Source organism: Rhinoderma darwinii, chromosome 1, assembly GCF_050947455.1.
Source record: "Rhinoderma darwinii isolate aRhiDar2 chromosome 1, aRhiDar2.hap1, whole genome shotgun sequence".
Taxonomy (NCBI): domain Eukaryota; kingdom Metazoa; phylum Chordata; class Amphibia; order Anura; family Rhinodermatidae; genus Rhinoderma; species Rhinoderma darwinii.
In genome coordinates, this window is record NC_134687.1 from 408,162,034 (window position 1) to 408,184,927 (window position 22,894).

A 22,894-nucleotide genomic window follows, 5' to 3' on the forward strand; every position below is an offset into this window, starting at 1 on the left:
TCTTTTTAATGCCCTTTTCTGAGGTAATTCTAAGGATGGATGTACTATATCAACAGAAATAGAATTATATTCCACTGTAGTTCCCTCCTGCACTGGAATACATATTGTTCCAAACTAGAAAAGAAGAAATGAATGACAATTTTTTGGGAATTTTTTCTCTCACATTTCTTACACGAATATAATGGTCTTGCCGATTATTATTTTTTGATCCATCATGTAATGCAGTGCTGTGATTTCGTTTTTGTTGTTTTTTTTTTTTACGTATAATCTCATTCCTAAATATTTATTACATTGGTTAGGCTCTGATGGAGCCATGACAGCTATAACGGATCAGTTTTTAAACAGATCCCAACGAATCCTGAAGAATTGACTAATAATAGGGTCCGGCAGTTTTCATCTGTGCTCCGGTAACTTTGACATCAAGAATAGTAGACTGCGCTATTCTTGCAGTCAAAAATACCAGTACTCCTGATGAGTGTGAACAGTGCCTTATAACAATGACAATATAAACTTTACTCCAATGCTATAGATAGTGTATGTCTTATTTGTTTACATTGAATGCTATGCATTTTGAAGACCTACTATAGTTGAGTCTACATTGCAGAATCTATTACAATTATACAGATTTTTCCCAGCAGTTTCCATGGGATGGTTTATCCTGGCTTGTATCCTTCTATTTTATCACTTAAAGTGTTTCTAAGTGAGCAGATAGGATTTAGAGATTAGACTTAGGATAGTCTAGAATGAATCTCTTGGCCATGTGGCTCAGTCTAGTACTATACTTTGACAGATGTTTAGGTTTACTAATATATTTCACACTTATTGAAGTACAAAAAAGAACATAAGAAAAAAAATACATGTCATGTAGTGTATATTAGTGACAAGTTACAAGGTATAGAGGGCACACAAGTTGGGGCAAACCCTCTCCCATGAATGTGAAAGAGCTATGTCAAGCAGACATTGGATATAAAGGAGGTAAGACTATGTATATTTCACAGGTCTGATCAGAGCAAGGCCAGATAAGACTGTATGTACCTTTTTAAGTGCTTCTGAGTGCTACTTAACGTGACTTACTATAGAAATAAACACATAGTCATATTTGTGGAATAAAGTGGGGGTGGCCACAGCTTTTATTAGCAATTTTATAACAAAGGGAAACCTTGTCCGTTCATTGACATTCATTAAACTTGATGTTTCGGATGACTATCCCCTCGCATGCCGTGCCACCGCCCCCCGCGGTGGGCATGTCTTCGTTGTTTTGCCAGGTGACCCGTATTACCCATCCCCTTTCAACGAACGGAACAAGAGCCTCCGAACACGCCAGCTGTGACAAATGAAGACCAATGATTACATATACAAAGTCATAACAACACAAAGTCATAAGTACTTATAACATATCACAAAAAGGGGCGGGTGGGCGGGCGTTCCTTATCTCTGTCTGGAAAGCGGGAAAGAGGCTAACTACAGGAAGTAACCTCTGTTTTATAATCTTAAACCCTCCCCCCCATGTGATCTCCTCGACCACTCATATTAGGAACCCACTCAGTGTGCCTTATGGGATACTTAAAGGAGACCTGACATCCAGTCAGTGGCTCCCATGCTTAAACAGCCTGAGATCCCTAAGACTGTATGTACCTTTTTAAGTGCTTCTGAGTGCTACTTAACGTGACTTACTATAGAAATAAACACATAGTCATCTTTGTGGAATAAAGTGGGGGTGGCCACAGCTTTTATTAACAATTTTATAACAAAGGGAAACCTTGTCCGTTCATTGACATTCATTAAACTTGATGTTTCGGATGACTATCACCTTGCATGCCGTGCCACCGCCCCCCCCCCCCCCCCCGCGGTAGGCATGTCTTCGTTGTTTTGCCAGGTGACCCGTATTACCCATCCCCTTTCAACGAATGGAACAAGAGCCTCCGAACACGCCAAGCGGAGACGGGTGTATTTACTACACCGCGCTCTGTCCCACCCCCTAAGCAAAAACAAGGCCCTATCAATGGCGTCTTGCAAACCTGAAAGAAAAATGTCCAAGCCAATGTCGTTCAGGTGAACCCCGTCTTGCAGCATTAGGCCCCTGTTGTTGCCCTCCAACTGCCTATGTCGGATGACTACACCCCCTTTACCCCTGACACCCTAACATTTAAAAGCCGCCGAGTCCTTTCCAGGGATGCGTTGTTCCTTGCTCCTTTCCATAAAACCCGCGGCACTATTTCGGACCACACGACTACCAGATCCGTAAAGAAAGCCGCGAAGCGATCAAAGTCAGAACGTATAATAGAAATCAATTCCACCACCCTTGTTGAACAAAGGTCGTTACCACCTGCGTGTATCACAACTGTTGGTGATTGGGACATTCTGCTCACTGCCACCACCTCCGGAAGGACTTGTAGCCATTTTAGGCCTCTAATACCCCTCCAGTACACATCAGCATGTTTGAAGCCAAGATCCAGCCCTCCAGGGCGATAAGACGCCCTCTGGGCCGCCCAATAAATATACGAGTGACCGATCAACCAAACCACCGGTCTACGAACATCTGCAGGAAAGCATGTAAGATCAACAAGTTAACAGATGAGGACAAATGTATCTTTTAAAACAACCCGACTTCCATCTGCCCAAATTTTTTATTTCCGATTCCGTCATACCTGCCGCATCTGCCATTGTAGCGGCCCCGATACAGAAAGAATGAGTGCCGAATTCAGACGGGGGCAAACCAACTGAGACCAAGCATTTTTTTTAAGCGGATGAAAATTGAAATTTAGATAAAGGAGAGCCATCCCTATGTGACAAGAAACTACTTCCTACAGGGCGCAAGGACATGTAACTCTTTACCATCTTTACCGGGCAAAACTTCCAGTCTAAGGCAAAAATGGTTAACCACACCCCTTCCCCCGTCACGTCCGTTTTCGACCGACGCACCCGCCCTTTTATTGAATCCGCCAGTGCTACCACGTCGTCCGCCAACAAGCCAGACGGGCGTGATCGGGAGCTTGACACTAATTCACTAACGCGCAGCGCCGCGAAAAAGGCCAGCGCAAATGAGAATGAAAATAAACAAGCCTCAAAACCGGAGGAACAAACTGATACTGCAGCGTCGGCTAACCGTCGGAGAAAAATAAAAGACACTGGGCGAAGGCCGTCCGATGTACGCTTTTCTTTCTTCCAACCTTTTAACATTTGAGAAAAAACAAAACATTTTGTTACATCTTCCCCCCCAACATTTTTAGCGCAAATGCAACCCCGGATAAGCGCTTCTGCACTGCTGCCGCCGACATGCCTTTTTCCCTTAAAGAACCTAAATAACGCAACGTAATATCATAACATGTTTCAGGAGAAATCACATCATTAAAGTGAGCATATGTCAGCCATTCGGACCACGCCTTACCATGGCAGTTCCATGTTGTTACTGCCAACGAATTCTGCAGCAGAGGTGTCAAATGTTCTCCGGCAGGTCCCAAAGAAATGGCGGGCAGGTGTACCCTTCCTGATCCGCCCGAGGATGCAATGTCCTGAAACGAAGCCACTGAAAACGAGACAGTGCGTCAGCAACATCGTTAACAACACCAGGCACATGCCATGCCCTGAAAACCACATTAAACGATAAACATTTCAAAACCAACCGTCTGAGCAAAGCTAAAACTGGGAGAGAACTAGATGTTAATTTATTTATAGCTACTACTGTGCTCTCATTATCGGACCAAAAAGGATACGTCTGTTCGCCATCTCTGAACCCCAAAGTTCCACTGCTACCACGATGGGGAACAGTTTCAATAACGTCAGATTCTTATTAAAACCTTTTTCGTACAAATCCGACGGCCATGCACCAGCCGACCACTTATGCTCAAAAACCGCCCCATAGCCATGAGCACCTGCTGCATCTGTGTACAACTGCAGATCCGCATTGCCCAATTCCTCCTCCATGAAACACGATATGCCTTCATACGTCCCCAGGAAAGATTGCCACATCCTTAAATCATCTTTTAACAAACTGGTAATCTTACAAAATGATGCAGCAGTTTAGCCCCCGCCGTTGCCATGGCCAACCTCCTAGAGAAAACCCTTCCCATAGGGAATATTCTGCAGGCAAAAGTCAATTGACCTAACAATGACTATAAGTCATGCAACGTGACCTTTTTTACGCGTATACTGCTGTTAATATCCTGTCGCAATTTTGTAATCTTGTCCTCCGGGAGGCTGAGAACCATCTTGCTCGTATCAACTTTTATCCCCAGAAAAGAGAGGCACCAACATGGGCCTTCCGTTTTTTCCTCAGCTAAAGGAACACCAAACATGGACATAAAAAACCTGAATGAATTCAAAGTGTATAAACACAATGATTCGTCCCGTGGACCTATGAACAAGAAATCATCCAAGTTACCGATGTGTTGCCTGTCTCAGACCGCACGACCCATTCTAAAAAGGAGCTAAACATTTCAAAATAGCGGCATGAAATAGAGCAACTCATCGGCAAATACATGTCCACATAATATAGACCATTCAATTGACACCCCAACAGGTGAAAACAATCAGGATGAACAGGAAGAAGGCGGAAAGCTGCTTCTATGTCAGACTTAGCCAACAAAGAAAACGGACCAGCTTTTGAAACTAAATGCATAGCTCTGTCAAATAATATGTACGACACCGCCGCCTCTTCCTTAGATATACCATCATTGACTGATTCACCTGGAGGGAAAGACAAGTAGTGTATGAGACTAAATTTTCCCGGTTCCTTCTTTGGCACGATCCCCAGAGGGGAAATTCTGAGGTTATCTAATGGCGGCTCAGTGAAAGGGCCCGCCATGCGACCCAAGCTAACCTCTTTGTCTATTTTATCCAGAGCAATTTCTGGTTGAGCTAACACGGATTTTAAATTAGAAGCAAACGTAGCAGCCGGTTGGTAAACATGTGGTATATAAAAACCTTGTGTAAAACCCCTAATGAGCATTTCTGCTTCCTGTCTCCTGGGGTACCTGTCTAACCAAGGGCGCATCCTTTGGACGTTCACCGGCGTCCTCTGGCTTACCTGCAGCAGCTGGTCTCGTGGGGTTCTTACCTCTTTTGAAGCATCGCAAAGCCGAGTGGGATCCACTGCATATGGAGCATTCATGTTTGAATTTACATGAAGCGAAAAACTGACAATGCCCTTAGTTGAAGAGCCAACATGCCTCTGGTCTGCGAACAGCAGCTGCCGCCTGAGGGGGGCGGCGGAGGAGGTAAGAAAGGAATTCTGAGGCCTTTGCGTCATCATTAATAGTATCCATACATCCGTGGCCTTAGAGGACCACCCTATGTCCGGCCGAATAGCCAAACGGCGCCTAAATTCCTCATCGTACCTCCACCATGCCGTTCCGCCGTGCAGCTTATGCGCAGAATAAATTCTGTCCAAATACGTGAATAATTCAAAGGCTTTTTCCGGTTTATTTTGACTCGTTATGCTAGCCAACACTGCGAAAGCCTGTAACCAATTTCCAAAAGTTTTTGCCACTTTGGGCTTTTTATCATCACTTTTATCAAACTTTCTCTCTTTATCCACTGTCAGCTGCTCTGGCGACACTAAAGACCATATATCCACATACTCGCATTTTATAATTTTTTCTCTCACTTCATTGGTTATATGTGTCCCCAGAGGAGCAACTCCACAAAAATAAGAGTCCCTGAGCAACATGCCCGTGTTATCCACCGCCTGCGCAGGCTGCGGCTCCACCGCCCCTGGATCCTTAACCGGGGTCTCTGTCCCGCCCATTTTTTCCAAAACATGTCTCAACAACCCAAATAACTCGTCACCATTATTAGCCTTTTTATTCCATGCTTGTACGCATGATAACTCACCGCTCTGTTGAACCACTGGCTGAACCTCTGCATTCTGCGTTGTGGGCGGCGGAGAAACAACCGTTGCTGACTCAACTGGTGAATTCTTCCTATGTCTCCTTCGGTCGAACGATCTGCTTCTCCGCCCACGTTGTCTGCTCGCGCGTGACCTCCTACTGTGTCTATCCAAGGACTCCCCCGAGGAAGCCGAGGACGTGCGATACGCTGACCTACTCCTTCATGCGCCTTGGGATTGATGTCTAGATCCCCTACTGCGCGATCGCTGCCTATGCCTACTCCTTCTATCCCTAGTAGTCGTGTGCCTGTGGGAGCTATACCTTCTCCGTTTTTGCCTCCCCGACCTTTCAGATCCTGACTCGGAGCATGTGTGCGTTCCACGGCCCCTTGTCCCACACCTATGGGATCTGCCGGCGGTAACACATCTATGTAATTGCTCACTGGCCCTATCCTGTGGTGTACCCTGAATGCAATCAAAGAAATCTTCCTCACTATTGTCTGCGATCTGACTAAACCCTGCATTGCTTGGGGAAACTCCACCCTTCCCCTTGTCCCCTCTCGCTTCCGCCGTGTCCTTAACAACATTGGCGGTTTTTTTGGCAAACCACCTAGCAAGCCTGCCAGGTGGTTTTGGGGCAGCCTGCTGCTGCACTGCCTCCTGCGCCTTGGCGCTGCTATTCCCCACCGCGCCGTCTACACGCGGGGGTGTGCATTGCCTCGCTATAACTGCTTGTCTGCTATGATGCCCTGGGGGAGGGGAGGCCTGGCGGCCAGCCAGCACTCGCCCATCGCGAGCCGGCAGTGTTTCGCCTACACTAAGCTGCTCGCTCACCTCTACATGTTGCTGGGCCTGGTGACGAGAAGGCGCCCTCCCCCTCTTTTTAGTTCTAGTGGGGGAAGGACTCAGCCGAGTAGGCGGACGGCACCTCCTTGTGGGCCGCCTGCCGCTGGCTAACGGCTCAGACACCGAGCCATCAAACTGTTCAAACCCACCTCGTAGGAGCGGGGTAAGCCAGGCTGATCCTTCCTTTTCTAGTTTCTCTTTCAATAGCGCTAGTAGCGCTTGCTCCGCCATGTTACAGTGCCGACTCCTCTGTGTAGCTCCACGTTCTATAGAGGTTCCTTATCTCTGTCTGGAAAGCGGGAAAGAGGCTAACTACAGGAAGTAACCTCTGTTTTATAATCTTAAACCCTCCCCCCCATGTGATCTCCTCGACCACTCATATTAGGAACCCACTCAGTGTGCCTTATGGGATACTTAAAGGAGACCTGACATCCAGTCAGTGGCTCCCATGCTTAAACAGCCTGAGATCCCTAAAGGGTGTCAAGGATATAGAGAAGTTCATTTATCGGGGTCCCCCTACTAACTTGGGGACATTCACCAACTCCAGACAAAAATAATAACGTTACTTTACATTTTACGCTGTATGGTTGACAATACATACTGTAGAATTAAACACATAACTCTTATCTTACACCAGAATCTTGCACTATAAAAAAAACACCATTAATTTCCTGGCTTCTACCTGCTGCACTTTGCTTCTTCCTTCAGCACAATATCACTGTTATCAGGCTGGGACATATTTACATCTCTGGCTGGGTTCACACCTGCGTCGGGTCATTTATACATCAGATGAGCAGAACAAGGGAATACCAGAAGCAACGGTTCTATTGCACCACGGACAACACCGGCGGCCGATGGAACACATTAACTTTAATGGGTTCTATCGGCTTTCTGTCGGGGTGTCCGTGGTTTTACTGGAAACAGTAGCGCAGCATGCTGCACTATTGCTTCCAGCAATCTCGGCCATATCTGCTACACCAATGAATATGTCAACAGAGCCAAATGCTGTCAAATGCATTATGACTGAATACATCCTCATATACTCAATTTGCCTCACTGTTTTTACTTCAATATTATATAGAAATAATAATTCCATAAAATACCAAAATAATAACAAACAAACAAACATAATAATAACTTTCAATGTGCAAATAATACCTATACAATGCTTAAAAATAGTGTAATACAGCATCTTTATAATACTGTCAAAAAGCAAGTGATGCTGAACTAATACCTACTGTCACGATGCGGGGTGTGGACCCACTGGGCCGTACCGCGTAGCGGGATGGCAGCTGGCCAAACAGCTATGGTACAGAGTCTATAGTCCAGAAAGAGCTCCTGAGGAAATGTAGAAAGTAGCAAGGCAGGCTCGGCTGGGACCAGGCAGCAGGTAGACGGCAGGCATGGAGTAGCAGAACAGGCGTGGAATGCAGCACAACACGACAACAGCTCAGCACGGCAGTAGATCAGGATAGCGTGGAATACAGGATACAGGATACAGGTACGGGGAACACTGGGAACTGGAAGACACTTAGGAGACCATTTGCAAGACAAACTTTGGGAAACAACAACAACGCTCAGGCGAGGATCAGAAGGTCGGTGGCCTTCTTATAGTCCAGGAAATCATGCGAGTTAATGATGATGATTTTCATGTCCAGGAGACAAACTCGATACCCGGAAGTGAGTGCCGGCGCCTCACAGGGGGACGACGCAGCACAACAGCAGGATGTCCATGGCCGCGGCGAGGGGTAAGTTAGAACGATGGACCACGGCCATAGACGTTGGCTCCCAAGACCTCTCTTCTGGACCGAATCCCCTCCAATACACCAAATAAAACGTCCTTCCTCCCACCTTTTTGGTGGCCAGAATCTCCCTTACCTCGAATGTCCCTGATGAGCCGCCAGGAGCCACTGCGGAACTAGGAGTCCTAGAGTAGCGGTTCAGGACCACGGGCTTCAGCAAGGAGACATGGAAGGAGTTAGGGATCTTGAGGGCAGCAGGATCTCGACGGGTCCGAGGAACCTGGGAGCAAATTTGCAGGACGGCTCCCTCAGCCGGATATTCTTTGAGGATTAGCAGACCTTCGTACCTGGAAGAAACTGAGGAGGATCCCGTCTTCTAGTATCTGCTATTTTCTTCATGCGGTCAACTGCCAGCAGAATAGAGGATCGTGTCTGTTGCCATATTTGCAGAAAGTCCCTGAAGGTCGAGTCAGCTGCAGGCCCCTGGGACATAGTAGAGACAGCAAGAGGTATTCGAGGATGTTGGCCGTAGACGATGAGGAACTGGCTGGAGGTGGTGGACTCACTACTATGGTTATTATAGGAGAATTCTCCCCACCGGAGCAGCTGCACCCAGTCATCATGTCATCTGGAAACAAAGTGACGTAGATAGTTCTCCATAATTTGGTTAATCCTCTCGACTTTGGACTGGGAATGATAGGCCGAAGAGAAGTCCAACTTTACACCGAGGAGGCCGCAGAGTGCTCTCCAAAACTTTGAGGTGAACTGGACCCCTCGCTGACCATGAACTCCTTCCAGCCAGTCGACGCCCTTCTCTCCAGAGATGTCTGCACATGCGGCCGTCCTGTTCAGCAGTGACCACCAGGGTGCGCTCGCGAGCTCAGTCCAGACTTGAGAACCCAAAGCGCACGCATGTGGGTAATTGAGCTGATTGCTCCCTGGGCTATAAGAAGGTCCCAGCCCCATGCTTCCATGCCTGAGCGTTGTTTGTCATATGCTAGTTTGTCTTGCAAATGGCCTCCTAGTGTTTTCCAGTTCCAGTGTTCCTGTTCCTGTATCCTGTGTCCTGTATCCCGTGCTATCCTGTTCCAGTTCCGTGTTGTGCTGTAGCCGTGCTGTGCTGTACCTACGCCTGTCCTGCTGCTCCACACCTGACGTCTACCTGCTGCCTAGTCCCAGCCGATCCTGCCTTGCTACTATCTGAGCTGCCACAGGTACCTTATACGAACTGTGAACTGTGACCTGCACACTGTTGGCCAGCTGCCATACCGCTAAGGTGGTATGGCCCAGTGGGTCCACAAACCGAACGTGACACCGTACATGAGGAGACAAAATCCATGACTTCTTTGGGCAGCGTGGGCCACCAGAACTGACGGGCAATTAGGTCTCAGGTCTTATGGGCACCTGTATGTCCTGCCAGCTTGGAACTGTGACCCCAGCGAAGGATTCTTCCTCTGTCTGCCAGACGTACAAAAGTTCTTCCTGGAGGAATATTTCTAACCTGCAGAGGGTTCACAGAGAAGATGCAGAAAGGATCAATAATATTCTGTAGGGACTTCACAGTGTCCTCTGTCTCAAATGACCTAAACAAAGCATCAGCCCTCACATTCTTGTCGGCAGGTCGGTAGTGGAGTTCGAACCGGAACCGAGCAAAGAACAACGACCAGCTGCCTTGACGAGGATTCAAACGTTGAGCCGTCTGTAAATAGGTCAGATTCTTGTGATCCGTGAAGACCAGGATAGGATGGACTGTGCCTTCCAGTAGTTGTCTCCACTCCTGCAGGGCCAGCTTGATGGCCAGTAACTCCTGATCCCCAATCGAGTAGTTGCTCCCTGCAGAAGAAAACAGTTTGGAATAGTAGCCACATACCACAGTCTTGCCTTTAGAACCTCTCTGGAACAACAGTGTACCTGCACCGACAGAGGAAGCGTCCACCTCTAATGAAAACTGTAGGGATACATCAGGGTGGTGAAGAATAGAGGCTGACCTTTTTTTAAGGTCTCAAATGCGGCTTCTGCCTCCGGAGTCCACACCTTGGCATTCATACCCTTTTTTATGAGGGAAGAGATGGGGGCTGTCAATGACGAGAAGTTAGGGATGAAGAGCCGGTAGAAGTTGACGAATCCCAGGAAGCGTTGTATGGCCCTTAAGCCTTGGGGGCGTGGCCACTCCAGGACAGCCTTTACCTTCTCAGGGTCCATCTTGAGGCCCTGATCGTAGATGATATAGCCCAGGAAGTGAGGAGATCTTTTTTCAAACATTCACTTTTCCAGCTTGGCATAACGATGATTCTCCCTTAAACGAAGCAACACCTGGTGGACATAACTCTGATGAGTTACTGGATCTGGGGTACACCCCAACACAGATAAAGAGGAGATCACGAAAAATGTCATTGACAAATTCTTGAAACACCGCGGGGGCGGTACATAGGCCGAAGGGCATAACTAGGTATTCATAGTGCCCATCACTGTGTAGTCGACTCCGCTATTGATTCCGTCGGAAAACCGGAAACCTGCCGGAATGGTGACGAACGGAAACCATTAGCGATGTTTCCGTCACCATTGATATCAATACCATTTGACTTTCCATTGCGGGGTTCACCCGAGGGAAAACCTCAGACGGAACCCCGGAACGGAAAGCGAACGGTGATGTGAACAGGCCCTTCGTTCACGTATATCAGTTGCATCAGCATCAGTTTTTTTGTCTCTTAAGTGATTACAACTGATGCAAAAATGTATCAGTTGCCATCAGGCTTTTTCACAAATTTTACTACAAAACCATCAGTTGTCATCAGTTGTCTTTAGTTGTCATCAGTTTTTACCATCCATTTTTAACATCAGTTTTTACCACAATCGTCCACCAAAAAGGTTGTCTAGGGTCTGAAAATGGGCCAATTTTATCAGAGTGGTGCATAGCTTCTGATAGATTGGATACATGATAGATTAGATACTTGTTGTGTACCATGTCAGGGCTCTCCTTCTCTGCTCTGGCCTTGGCGCTACACTGAAGTCTGACACACACATTGTAATGTTACAAGTGTCATATTCAGTGCAGCGCCAAGGCCGGCGCCAAGAGAGAGAGCCCAGAAGGCAGCTGCTGTTCACTGACTTCAGATCAAATCTTCGAAGCAGCCATGGGAGCCTGAAAAGATGCCAAACACTAGTCCTAACTTCAGGGAGTAGATAGTTTTTGGCGCCTTTACAGCTACACAATCCCACCCTGCATCTCCTACCCACACCACACCACGCAGGGATTGCTGTTGTTTCTATTCACACAACATGGTTCGGGCGTCGGCAATTAAAAACAGCCGTCTATGTCCGTTTTGACGGCCGTTTTGCATCTGTTTTGTATCCGTTCTGTGTCTGTGTTTTCCGTTTTTGACAAATTTTCAAAAACAGATGAATTTCATGTGTAGATAATGAAACACTGCCCTCTGTAGATAATGCTGCAGTGCCCTCTGTATATATTGCCACACACACCCTGTAGATAATGGCACAGATCCCTCTGTAGATAGTGCCACTCTGCTCTCTGTAAATAGTGCCACACCCCCCTGTAGATAACGCTGCAATGCCCACTTTAGATAGTGCCACACACCGCCCCATATATAGTGCCACACACGGCCCTGTAGATAATGCCACAGTGCACTCTGTATATAGTGCCACAACACCTGTAGATAATGCCACAGTGCCCTCTGTAGATAGTGCCACAGTGCCCTCTGTATATAGTGCCACACCCCCTGTAGATAATGCCGCAGTGCTCTCTGTATATAGTGCCACACACCCCCTGTCGATAATGCCGCAGTGCCCTCTTTAGATAGTGCCACCCTCCTGTATATAGTGCCACACCCCCCTCTATATATTGCCACACCCCCCTGTATATAGTGCCACACATGCCCCTGTAAATAATGCTGCAGTGCCCTCTGTATATAATGCCACAGTACCCATGTATATAATGCCACAGTACCCACTGCAGATAATGTCACACAGCCTCCCTGTAGAAAGCGCCACACAGCGCCCTCTGTAGATGGCGCCACACAGCACCCCATGTAGTTTGTGCCACATAGCGCCCCCCTGTAGATAGCGCCACCCCCACTATATATAGTCCTACCCCCTTCCCCTGTAGATATTGTATTGCCGTCTGCTGTTGACGGTGGGTGAGAGTCTGAGTGAGATTGTGTGAGGTAACATAGTCTGGGTTTTGCCTTGTGAGCCAAACAGAGACCTAAAGAAGAAGGATTCCTGGTTGTAAATTATTGAGACTAGATGGAGATTCTGCAACGTTACGAGACTTTTCATCTTCGTGCCCGATGCAGCCGGACGTATCCACCGGTCTCTTCCCAGTAACTCAGTAAGTTATTTTACAAACTATGACCGGTTACGATGTGGGCAGGTTGGAAACAATAAACCCCAGTTGCATAACGATATGCTGGTTCTTTAGTGGCTCCAAATCTAGAGACAGGTTCCCTTTAAACACATTGTGCCCCTATATCATTTGGGTTTAGTAAGAGCAATATGTTTGACATTAATTTGAACTGTGATCGTCTTTTCACTCAACTCTCGTAACCCCACATCACATACATTAGGTCGTTCTGAAAAGGAATCAAAAGGAGGACTCCAGAACAGGAAAGTTTTGCTATTTGCTAACAAATAATACTAGTTTTAACCTCTTCTTTCCCATGAATTGTATTATTTCTATGAATACAAGCATAGTGAATGATTCATTTATTTATTTGATACACATAGTAGGATTTTGACAGGAAGTTTGTAGATGTTTGCCTATCTATGGGTGATGCGTACTTATTATTTATCTTCTTCAGTGGTGGCTGCTTGGTCGCTCTTTGCTTATTAGGGCACAGTAATGCTACATTGTCTAATGCTCTGTACACACTTATGTTATGGCTTTGGTTTTTACAGGTTCCATGTCGGGTAGGTCTGATGCATGGGATTACAAAATATACTAATAACATTATAAGAAAATAACTATTAAACAAAAATTAAGATATAACTAAATAAATAGACACGACACTGGAGTGGTGCTAAAAATATTGAATAATAAAAACCATTAACTTTATCATCCTGAATTATTAACCTGGTTTAGTCATAAGCTCAAGCCTACCACAAATGATACATATATGTCCACTCATACTGCTGAGTGACTTACCCCAACAGGCCAGAATGCCCTAAAGCATATCTGGCCCAACCCCACCAAAAGCAATTTCTATCATTGCCTGGAGGTTCAAATAAAAAAATATCCAAACCGATCTCAGATAAATGTACGGCATCTTTTCTTTAAAGGCCGGGCACACCACCTTCCAAATCTGTGTGTCTAAATTAAAAACCACCTCGCAAATGTAAAAATGGGAACATACAGTGAAGGAAATAAGTATTTGATCCCTTGCTGATTTTGTAAGTTTGCCCACTGTCAAAGACATGAACAGTCTAGAATTTTTAGGCTAGGTTAATTTTACCAGTGAGAGATAGATTATATTTTAAAAAAAACAGAAAATCACATTGTCAAAATTATATATATTTATTTGTATTGTGCACAGGGAAATAAGTATTTGATCCCTTTGGCAAACAAGACTTAATACTTGGTGGCAAAACCCTTGTTGGCAAGCACAGCAGTCAGACGTTTTTAGTAGTTGATGATGAGGTTTGCACACATGTTAGATGGAATTTTGGCCCACTCCTCTTTGCAGATCATTTGTAAATCATTAAGATTTCGAGGCTATCGCTTGGCAACTCGGATCTTCAGCTCCCTCCATAAGTTTTCGATGGGATTAAGGTCTGGAGACTGGCTAGGCCACTCCATGACCTTAATGTGCTTCTTTTTGAGCCACTCCTTTGTTGCCTTGGCTGTATGTTTCGGGTCATTGTCGTGCTGGAAGACCCAGCCACGAGCGATTTTTAATGTCCTGGTGGAGGGAAGGAGGTTGTCACTCAGGATTTGATGGTACATGGCTCCATCCATTCTCCCATTGATGCGGTGAAGTAGTCCTGTGCCCTTAGCAGAGAAACACCCCCAAAACATAATGTTTCCACCTCCATGCTTGACAGTGGGGACAGTGTTCTTTGGGTCATAGGCAGCATTTCTCTTCCTCCAAAAACGGCCAGTTGAGTTAATGCCAAAGAGCTAAATTTTAGTCTCATCTGACCACAGCACCTTCTCCCAATCACTCTCAGAATCATCCAGATGTTCATTACGGCGTAATGTGTTACCAATGGTTTTCTTGGTGACTGTGGTCCCAGCTGCCTTGAGATCATTAACAAGTTCCCCCCGTGTAATTTTCGGCTGAGCTCTCATCTTCCTCAGGATCAAGGATACCCCACGAGGTGACATTTTGCATGGAGTCCCAGATCGATGTCGATTGACAGTAATTTTGTATGTCTTCCATTTTCTTACTATTGCACCAACAGTTGTCTCCTTCTCACCCAGCGTCTTACTTATGGTTTTGTAGCCTATTCCAGCCTTGTGCAGGTCTATGATCTTGTTCCTGACATCCTTAGAAATCTCTTTGGTCTTGCCCATGTTGTAGAGGTTAGAGTCAGACTGATTCATTGAGTCTGTGGACAGGAGTCTTTTATACAGGTGACCATGTAAGACAGCTGTCTATAATGCAGGCACCAAGTTGATTTGGAGCGTGTAACTGGTCTGGGGGAGGCTGAACTCTTAATGGTTGGTAGGGGATCAAATACTTATTTCTCTGTGCACAATGCAAATAAATATATATAATTTTGACAATGTGATTTTCTTTTTTTTTTTTAATATAATCTATCTCTCACTGGTAAAATTAACCTAGCCTAAAAATTCTAGACTGTTCATGACTTTGACAGTGGGCAAACTTACAAAATCAGCAAGGGATCAAATACTTATTTCCTCCACTGTATATCTATTCACTCGTTTCCGTATCTTATCGCAGAACTTCAAATCCCTAGACCGCAGCCATATTAGGCGAGGAATAACTTCTGAAAAAATCAATTTAGTCTTAGGGAAAAGATGTTTAAGTGTCAATAAAATGTAAGCGCTGTGCTCGGGGAAGCCCTTGACGTCACTGTCCATATATGGACAGTGACGTCAGTGGCTACTGATTGAGCCGAATCCCCGTTGCCGATGATCTGGCTGTGGATTCTGCTTCTAGAGGAAATCCCTAAGGTTATTGTCCATATATAGACATTGACGTCAGGGGCTCCTCCTGGAGCGGAATCCCCAGTCGGCAACGGGGATTCCACTCAAGGAATAGTCCCTGACGTCACTGTCAAAATATGGACGGGGGTCCTCCGTTAGGGAATCCCTGGACACAGCGTCGGCAATGCTCTGGCCGGGGATTCCGCTGCTAGAGGGAGCTTCAGTGCCACTATCTACAGGGGAAGGGGGTATAACTATATATAGTGGGGGTGGCGCTATCTACAGGGGGGCGCTATGTGGAACAAACTACATGGGGTGCTGTGTGGCGCCATCTAGAGAGGGCGCTGTGTGGCGCTTTCTACAGGGGGCTGTGTGACATTATCTGCAGTGGGTACTGTGGCATTATATACATGGGTACTGTGGCATTATATACAGAGGGCACTGCAGCATTATTAACAGGGGCATGTGTGGCACTATATACAGGGGGGTGTGGCAATATATAGAGGGGGTGTGGCACTATATACAGGGGGGTGGCACTATCTAAAGAGGGCACTGCGGCATTATCGACAGGGGGTGTGTGGCACTATATACAGAGAGCACGGCGGCATTATCTACAGGGGGTGTGGCACTATATACAGAGGGCACTGTGGCACTATCTACAGAGGGCACTGTGGCATTATCTACAGGTGTTGTGGCACTATATACAGAGGGCACTGTGGCATTATCTACAGGGCCGTTTGTGGCACTATATATGGGGCGGTGTGTGGCACTATCTAAAGTGGGCATTGCAGCATTATCTACAGGGGGGTGTGGCACTATTCATTAAATGTCATTAACAAACTCCTGGAAGACAACGGGAGCATTACACAGGCTGAAGGGCATTACTAGATATTCATAGTGTCCATCACGGGTGTTAAATGCAGTCTTCCATTCATCACCCTGGCGAATCCGGACTAGGTTGTAAACCCCACGCAGATCTAGTTTGGAAAAAATCTTGGCACCACGTATACGATCAAACAGTTCTGATATCAGTGGCAACGGATATTTATTTTTCACCGTGATCTGGTCGAGACCTCGGTAGTCAATGCAAGGACGAAGAGAACCATCCTTCTTTTTGACGAAGAAGAACCCGGGGAGGAAGACTTCCGTATAAAGCCGCTCTTTAAGTCCTCTCTCACATAGGCGGTCATCGACAGAGTCTCTGGCAAGGAGAGAAGATATACCCTACCACGGGGAAGAGATGCACCAGGAGTCAGCTCGATAGGGCAGTCATACGCCCAGTGTGGAGGCAATGTCACCCCCTCCCTCTTGCTGAAGACGTCCGAAAATGCAGCATAATTACCCGACAATCCTGTCAATGACCAAGGCAGCGAAGGCTGAGCTGAACGAATCTGCACCAGGCATCGGCTTTGACACTAAGGGCCCACTGGAGAACCTCTCCAGAATTCCAGTCCAGGACTGGGGCATGTAGTCGGAGCCAAGGCAGGCCCAGCAACACAGGGTTAACGGCTTTGTATAGGACATAGAACGACAGGAGTTCGGAGTGAAGAGCTCCCACTTGGAGCCTCAGTGGCTTGGTCACAGCTATAACTAGGTCGGGCAGAGGTAGTCCATTCACTGATGCAACCGTCAACGGCCTCTCCAGGGGGGTGGTGGGTAATTGAAGAAGATCCACCAGGTCTCTACGGATGAAAATAGCAGCGGATCCAGAGTCCAGATACGCAGAGACCTGATGCGTTCTCTCGCCGGACACTATGGTCACTGGTATGGACAATTTAGACAGAAGTCCTTTCTTATCCAAGATTACCTCTCCTAGCAACCCTAGGCTTTGGGATTTTTGGGGACAAAGGCGCACAAGATGGCCGCCGAGACCGCAACAATATAGACAGAGTCCCGAAGTGCGTCTGCGTTGTGTCTCCTGGGTGGATAGCTTACATTGGTCCATCATCACAGACTCCTTAGGAGGATCGACATCTGAGGACAGCAGGGGTTGCTGCAAAGTAGGGACCAGACTAGAAAGGCCTCCCTCCCGACGAACCTCTTGGAGGCATTCTTGGATCCGCATATCAATCCGGGCGGACAGAGGGATGAGGTCATCCAGGGTAGATGGCAGGTCTCAAGCGGCAAGTTCATCCTTAACCCCTTCAGGACCCAGCATGTTTTGGCCTTCAGGACCCAGCCAATTTTTTAAAATCTGACATGTGTTATTTTATGTGGTAATAACGTTGGAATGCTTTTACCTATCCAAGCGATTCTGAGATTGTTTTCTCGTGACATGTTGTACTTTATGTTAGTGAAAAAATTTTGTCAATAATTGTGGTATTTATTTCTGAAAAACACCACAATTTAGAAAAACTTTCCAAAAATTAGCATTTTTCTAAATTTAAACGTATCTGCTTGTAAAACAGATAGTAATACCACACAAAATAGTTACTAGTTGACATTTCCCATATGTCTACTTCATGTTTGCATCGTTTTTTGAACGTCCTTTTATTTTTCTAGGACGTTACAAGGCTTAGAACTTTAGTAGCAATTTCTCATATTTTAAAGAAAATTTCAAAAGGCTATTTTTTCAGGGACCAGTTCAGTTTTGAGGTGGCTTTGAGGGCCTTATATATTCGAAAATGCCCCAGAAGTCACCCCATTTTGAAAACGGCACCCCTCAAGGTATTCGAATCAGCATTCACAAAGTGTTTTAACCCTTTAGGCGTTTCATAGGAATTAAAGCAATGTAGAGGTGAAATTTACAAATTTTATTTTTTTTGCCAAAATTAATTTTTAATACATTTTTTTTTGTAACACAGAAGGTTTTACCAGAGAAGTGCAACTCAATATTTATTGCCCAGATTCTGCAGTTTTTAGAAATATCCCACATGTGGTCCTAGTGTGATAATGGACTGAAGCACTGGCCTCAGAAGCAAAGGAGCACCCAGTGGATTTTGGGCCTCCTTTTTTTTAGAATATATTTTAGGCACCTTGTCAGGTTTGAAGAGGTTTTGTGATGCCAAAACAGTGGAAACACCCCAAAAGTTACCCCATTTTGGAAACTACACCCCATATAGTTAGCATTTTGACTGCACAGGTTTTTCGCTAAATTTATCAGAATTAGTCTGTAAAAATGAAATTTTTTTAATATTTACAAGAGATAATAAAGAAAATGCACCCCAACATATGTAAAGCAATTTCTCCCGATTACGGCAATATCCCATATGTGGTAATAAACTGCTGATTGGACCCACAGCAAGGCTCAGAAGGGAAGGAGCGCCATTTGGATTTTGGAGCACGGATTTTGCTGGATTGGTTTTTGGTTCGATGTCGCATTTGCAACACCCTGGAGGGACCAAAACAGGGGAAACCCTCCAAAAGTGACCCCATTTTGGAAACTAAACCTATCAAGGAATTTATCTAGGGGTATAGTTAGCATTTTGACCACACAGGTTTTTCGCTAAATATATTGGAATTAGTCTGTAAAAATGAAAATCTACTTTTTTTCTGAAAAAACATAGAAATTTGTAATATTTACGAGGAATAATGAAGAAAGTCACCCCAACATTTGTAAAGCAATGTCTCCTGATTACAGCAATATCCCATATGTGGTAATAAACTGCTGATTGGACCCACAGCAAGGCTCAGAAGGGAAGGAGTGCCATTTGGATTTTGGAGCACGGATTTTGCTGGATTGTTTTTCGGTGCCATGCCGCCTTTGCAACGCCCTGGAGGGACCAAAACAGTGGAAGCCCCCCAAGTTACCCCATTTTGGAAACACCCCTCAAGGAATTTTTCTAGGGGTATAGTGAGCATTTAAACTCCACGGGTCTTTTGCAGAATTTATTAGAATTAGGAGATTCTAATAATTAGGAGATTAATATCACAATTTTTTTCCACTAAAATGTTGAATTTTCGCATTTTCACAAGGGATAAAGGAGAAATAAACAACCAATGTTTGTAAAGCTATTTCTCCCGGGTATGGAAATACCCCACATGTGGTCATACATTTTTTTCATTAGAAATGAATTAACCCTTTCAGGACTGATCCATTTTTTGCTTTCTTATTTTCGTTTTTCATTCCCCACCTTCCAAGAGCCATAACTTTTTTATTTTTCCGTCAGTAGAGTGATGTGAGAGCTTATTTCTTGCGGGAGGAATTGTAGTTTCTAATGATAACATTTAAAGTGCCATAAAAAGTACTGGGAAACTGAAAAAAAAATAGGAAAATATAGGAATATAGGAAAAAAATCTGATTCCATTTTTTGGGGTTTTCGTTTTTACAGCTTTCGCCGTGCGGTAAAAACGAAAACTACAGCGATTTTGGCGGTTTAAATTATTTAAGTTTCTTACGGTGTTCACCGTGCTTGTTAAATAATGGTATATTGTAATAGTTCGGCCTTTTACGGACGTAGCGATATCAATTCTGTTTATTTTTTTACATTAAAATGGACGTCATGTGTATTCAGAATCCTGACACTTCTGAATCTTTTCTGTGAGATTTCCAGCAAGGGAAACAAAATCTTGTTTACCTCGTAATCTCGCGAGATTACGCTTGGCTTGCTGGAATCTCACAGAAAAGATTCAGAAGTGTCAGGATTCTGAATACACATGACGTCCAGATGTGGCGAATTCCTCCGGACGTGGCAGATGACACTGGACGTGGCGGATTCCTCCGGACGTGGTAGATGACACAGGACGTGGCGGATTCCTCCGGACGTGGCAGATGACACAGGACGTGACACGACTCCAACACTTATTGGCACAGGAACAAGAACAGCACAGGGTACAGGAACAGGTAACAAGGCACAGGTAACAACTGGAATGGGAAACACTAAGGGACCATTTGTAACACAGACTTGGAAAACTAACAATGCTCAGGCAAGGATCAGAAGGCCTGGGGCCTTCTTATAGACCAGAAAATCATGGCAGTTGATGATGATGACGACGATTTCCTTTGTGCGCGCGCTGGGCCTTTAAGGCACCCTACGGGACACAGCAGACCGGAGCGGAAGTTAGCGCTGGCGTCTCCTAGGAAGGAGATGGGGACCAGCACTCACAGATCCATGGCTACAGGTGTCGGGAGGTGAGCAAACCCAACGGCCCGTGGCCATGGACGCTACAGTATCCCCCCTCTTACGCCCCCTCTTCTTGGGGCCAGAGCGAGAGAGGAATTTTTTTATAAGAGCAGTGGCACTGAGGTTCTCTTCTGGCTCCCAGGACCTCTCCTCAGGACCAAATCCTCTCCAGTCCACCAAATAGAAAGTCCTCCTACCCTCTTGCAGTGCAGGATCTCCCTCACCTCGAACACATCAGAAGAACTGATGGGAGCAACTGTGGAACTAGAAGTCTTGCTGTAGCAGTTCAGGACCACAGGCTTCAGGAGGTACACATGAAAGGAGTTGGGGATTCTGAGGGCAGGAGGCAGCCGCAGCTTATAGCAGACAGGGTTTATTTGTTGCAGAATTTCGAAAGGACAAAGGAACTTGGGAGAAAACTTGTATGAAGGCACCTTCAAACGAATGTTCCGAGAGGATAGCCAGACTTTGGTATCCGGAAGATACTGAGGCGGCTCTCTTCTCCTTGTATCTGCTTTTCGCTTCATGCGATCGACTGCCAGCAAAATAGAGGACCGGGTCTGTTGCCATTTTTGCAGAAAGTCCCCATATGCAGAGTTAGCAGCGGGTACTTGAGATGTGGTCGACACTGGAAGAGGGACTCTAGGATGTTGACTCTACACAATGTGAAATGGAGTGGAAGTGGTGGACTTACTTGTGTGGTTGTTGCATGAGAACTCGGCCCATGGAAGAAGCTGTACCCAGCTATCGTGCTGTGAAGAGATGAAGTGACGGAGATAATTCTCCAAGATCAGGTTGATCCTCTCGACTTGCCCATTGGACTGGGGGTGATAAGCTGAGAAAAAGTCCAATCTCACATCCAGGAGTTTACAGAGGGCTCTCCAGAACTTTGAAGTAAACTGAACCCCCCGGTCGGACACAATGTGAAGAGGCAAGCCATGCAAGCGAAAGATGTGTAGAATGAAGAGACTCGCCAGTCGAGGAGCAGAATGTAGGCCGGTCAGCAGGATAAAATGTGCCATCTTAGAGAACCGGTCCACCACCACCCAGACGGTGCTGCATCCTGCTGAGGGGGAAAGGTCTGTGACATTATTTTGCATATTATATAATCTACAATTTGTATAAATTACTTCAAATGATCCTAGTTGGAACAAGGACAGAATTAGAGATTTTACCCCAAAGACAAATGGAAAAAGTGTCAATATTCATAGGACATGAAACACACTAAATAAATCATAAAGAAGGGGGAAGAGAAGGATAGAGGGGAAGAGGTTGGACACGTGTATCCCCCATCGGTACCGCGATTCCACACAGATATTTAAGGAATCATATCATGATTGGTGTCACACCAGACAACTGATGTTCCAGATACCAAGTTGTGGAGCCAAAGCATGCAATTCGTTTTTGTTCTATATGAAGCGGTAAGAGAGGTATAAAGTTCTCCCACAACTTAAAAAAAACTTCCGTTTTGTGCTCTTTTCAAAGGGAGGTTTCCACCCAATCCATTCGGAAAAGGTAAGATATTTTTTCTAGGAAAATACGATTTAATTATCCAAACCTGGAGAATCGCCTTCCTAACAGCTGCAAAGACATAGTATAATAGTTTTTTTGTGATGTTTTGGGATAAAAAGCATGGAAGGTGGCAGTATCCCAAAGAGACCCCACTTTTGGGTTGAGGGGCATTGTATGGACAGGGTGTTCGACACAAAATATTGTATCTTTCGCCAAAAGTCAACAATAGTTGGGCATAACCAGAGACAATGTAATAAGTCTGCATGCGGTGCTCCACACTTTAAACACGAATGGTCAGAGCAGTTACCCATGAGAAAGCCCCTATAAGGGGACACGTAAGCCCTATGAGCTATTTTAAAAGACATCTCCCAGTACATGGCTGATGGGAGGTATTTGGCAGCCGTAGTTACAGATGATAGGATATCGTCATGAGTTATTTGATCTAAGTGGTCAACCCAGTAAGATACACCCGATCTCGATTTAGCGTAGTCCAATGGCTGTCTTAAAACGTTATAGTAGGTAGTGATTAGTATTTTTCCGCATTGATGAGATGGAGTTAAGTGACAGAAGAAGTCATCCCAGTCTTGATCTTGTGAGTGTCTAATGACCTTGCGAGCATAGCTACAGGCTTGCATGTAATAAAATGGGTGTTGGCCCAAAAAATCGTATTGGATACGTAGTTCATCAAATGAGTATGGACGACGAGTGTGCATGTTAATTATCTGATTAATGCATGTCAACCCCCTCCTAGCCCATCCATGAAAAACCACATGGGGAT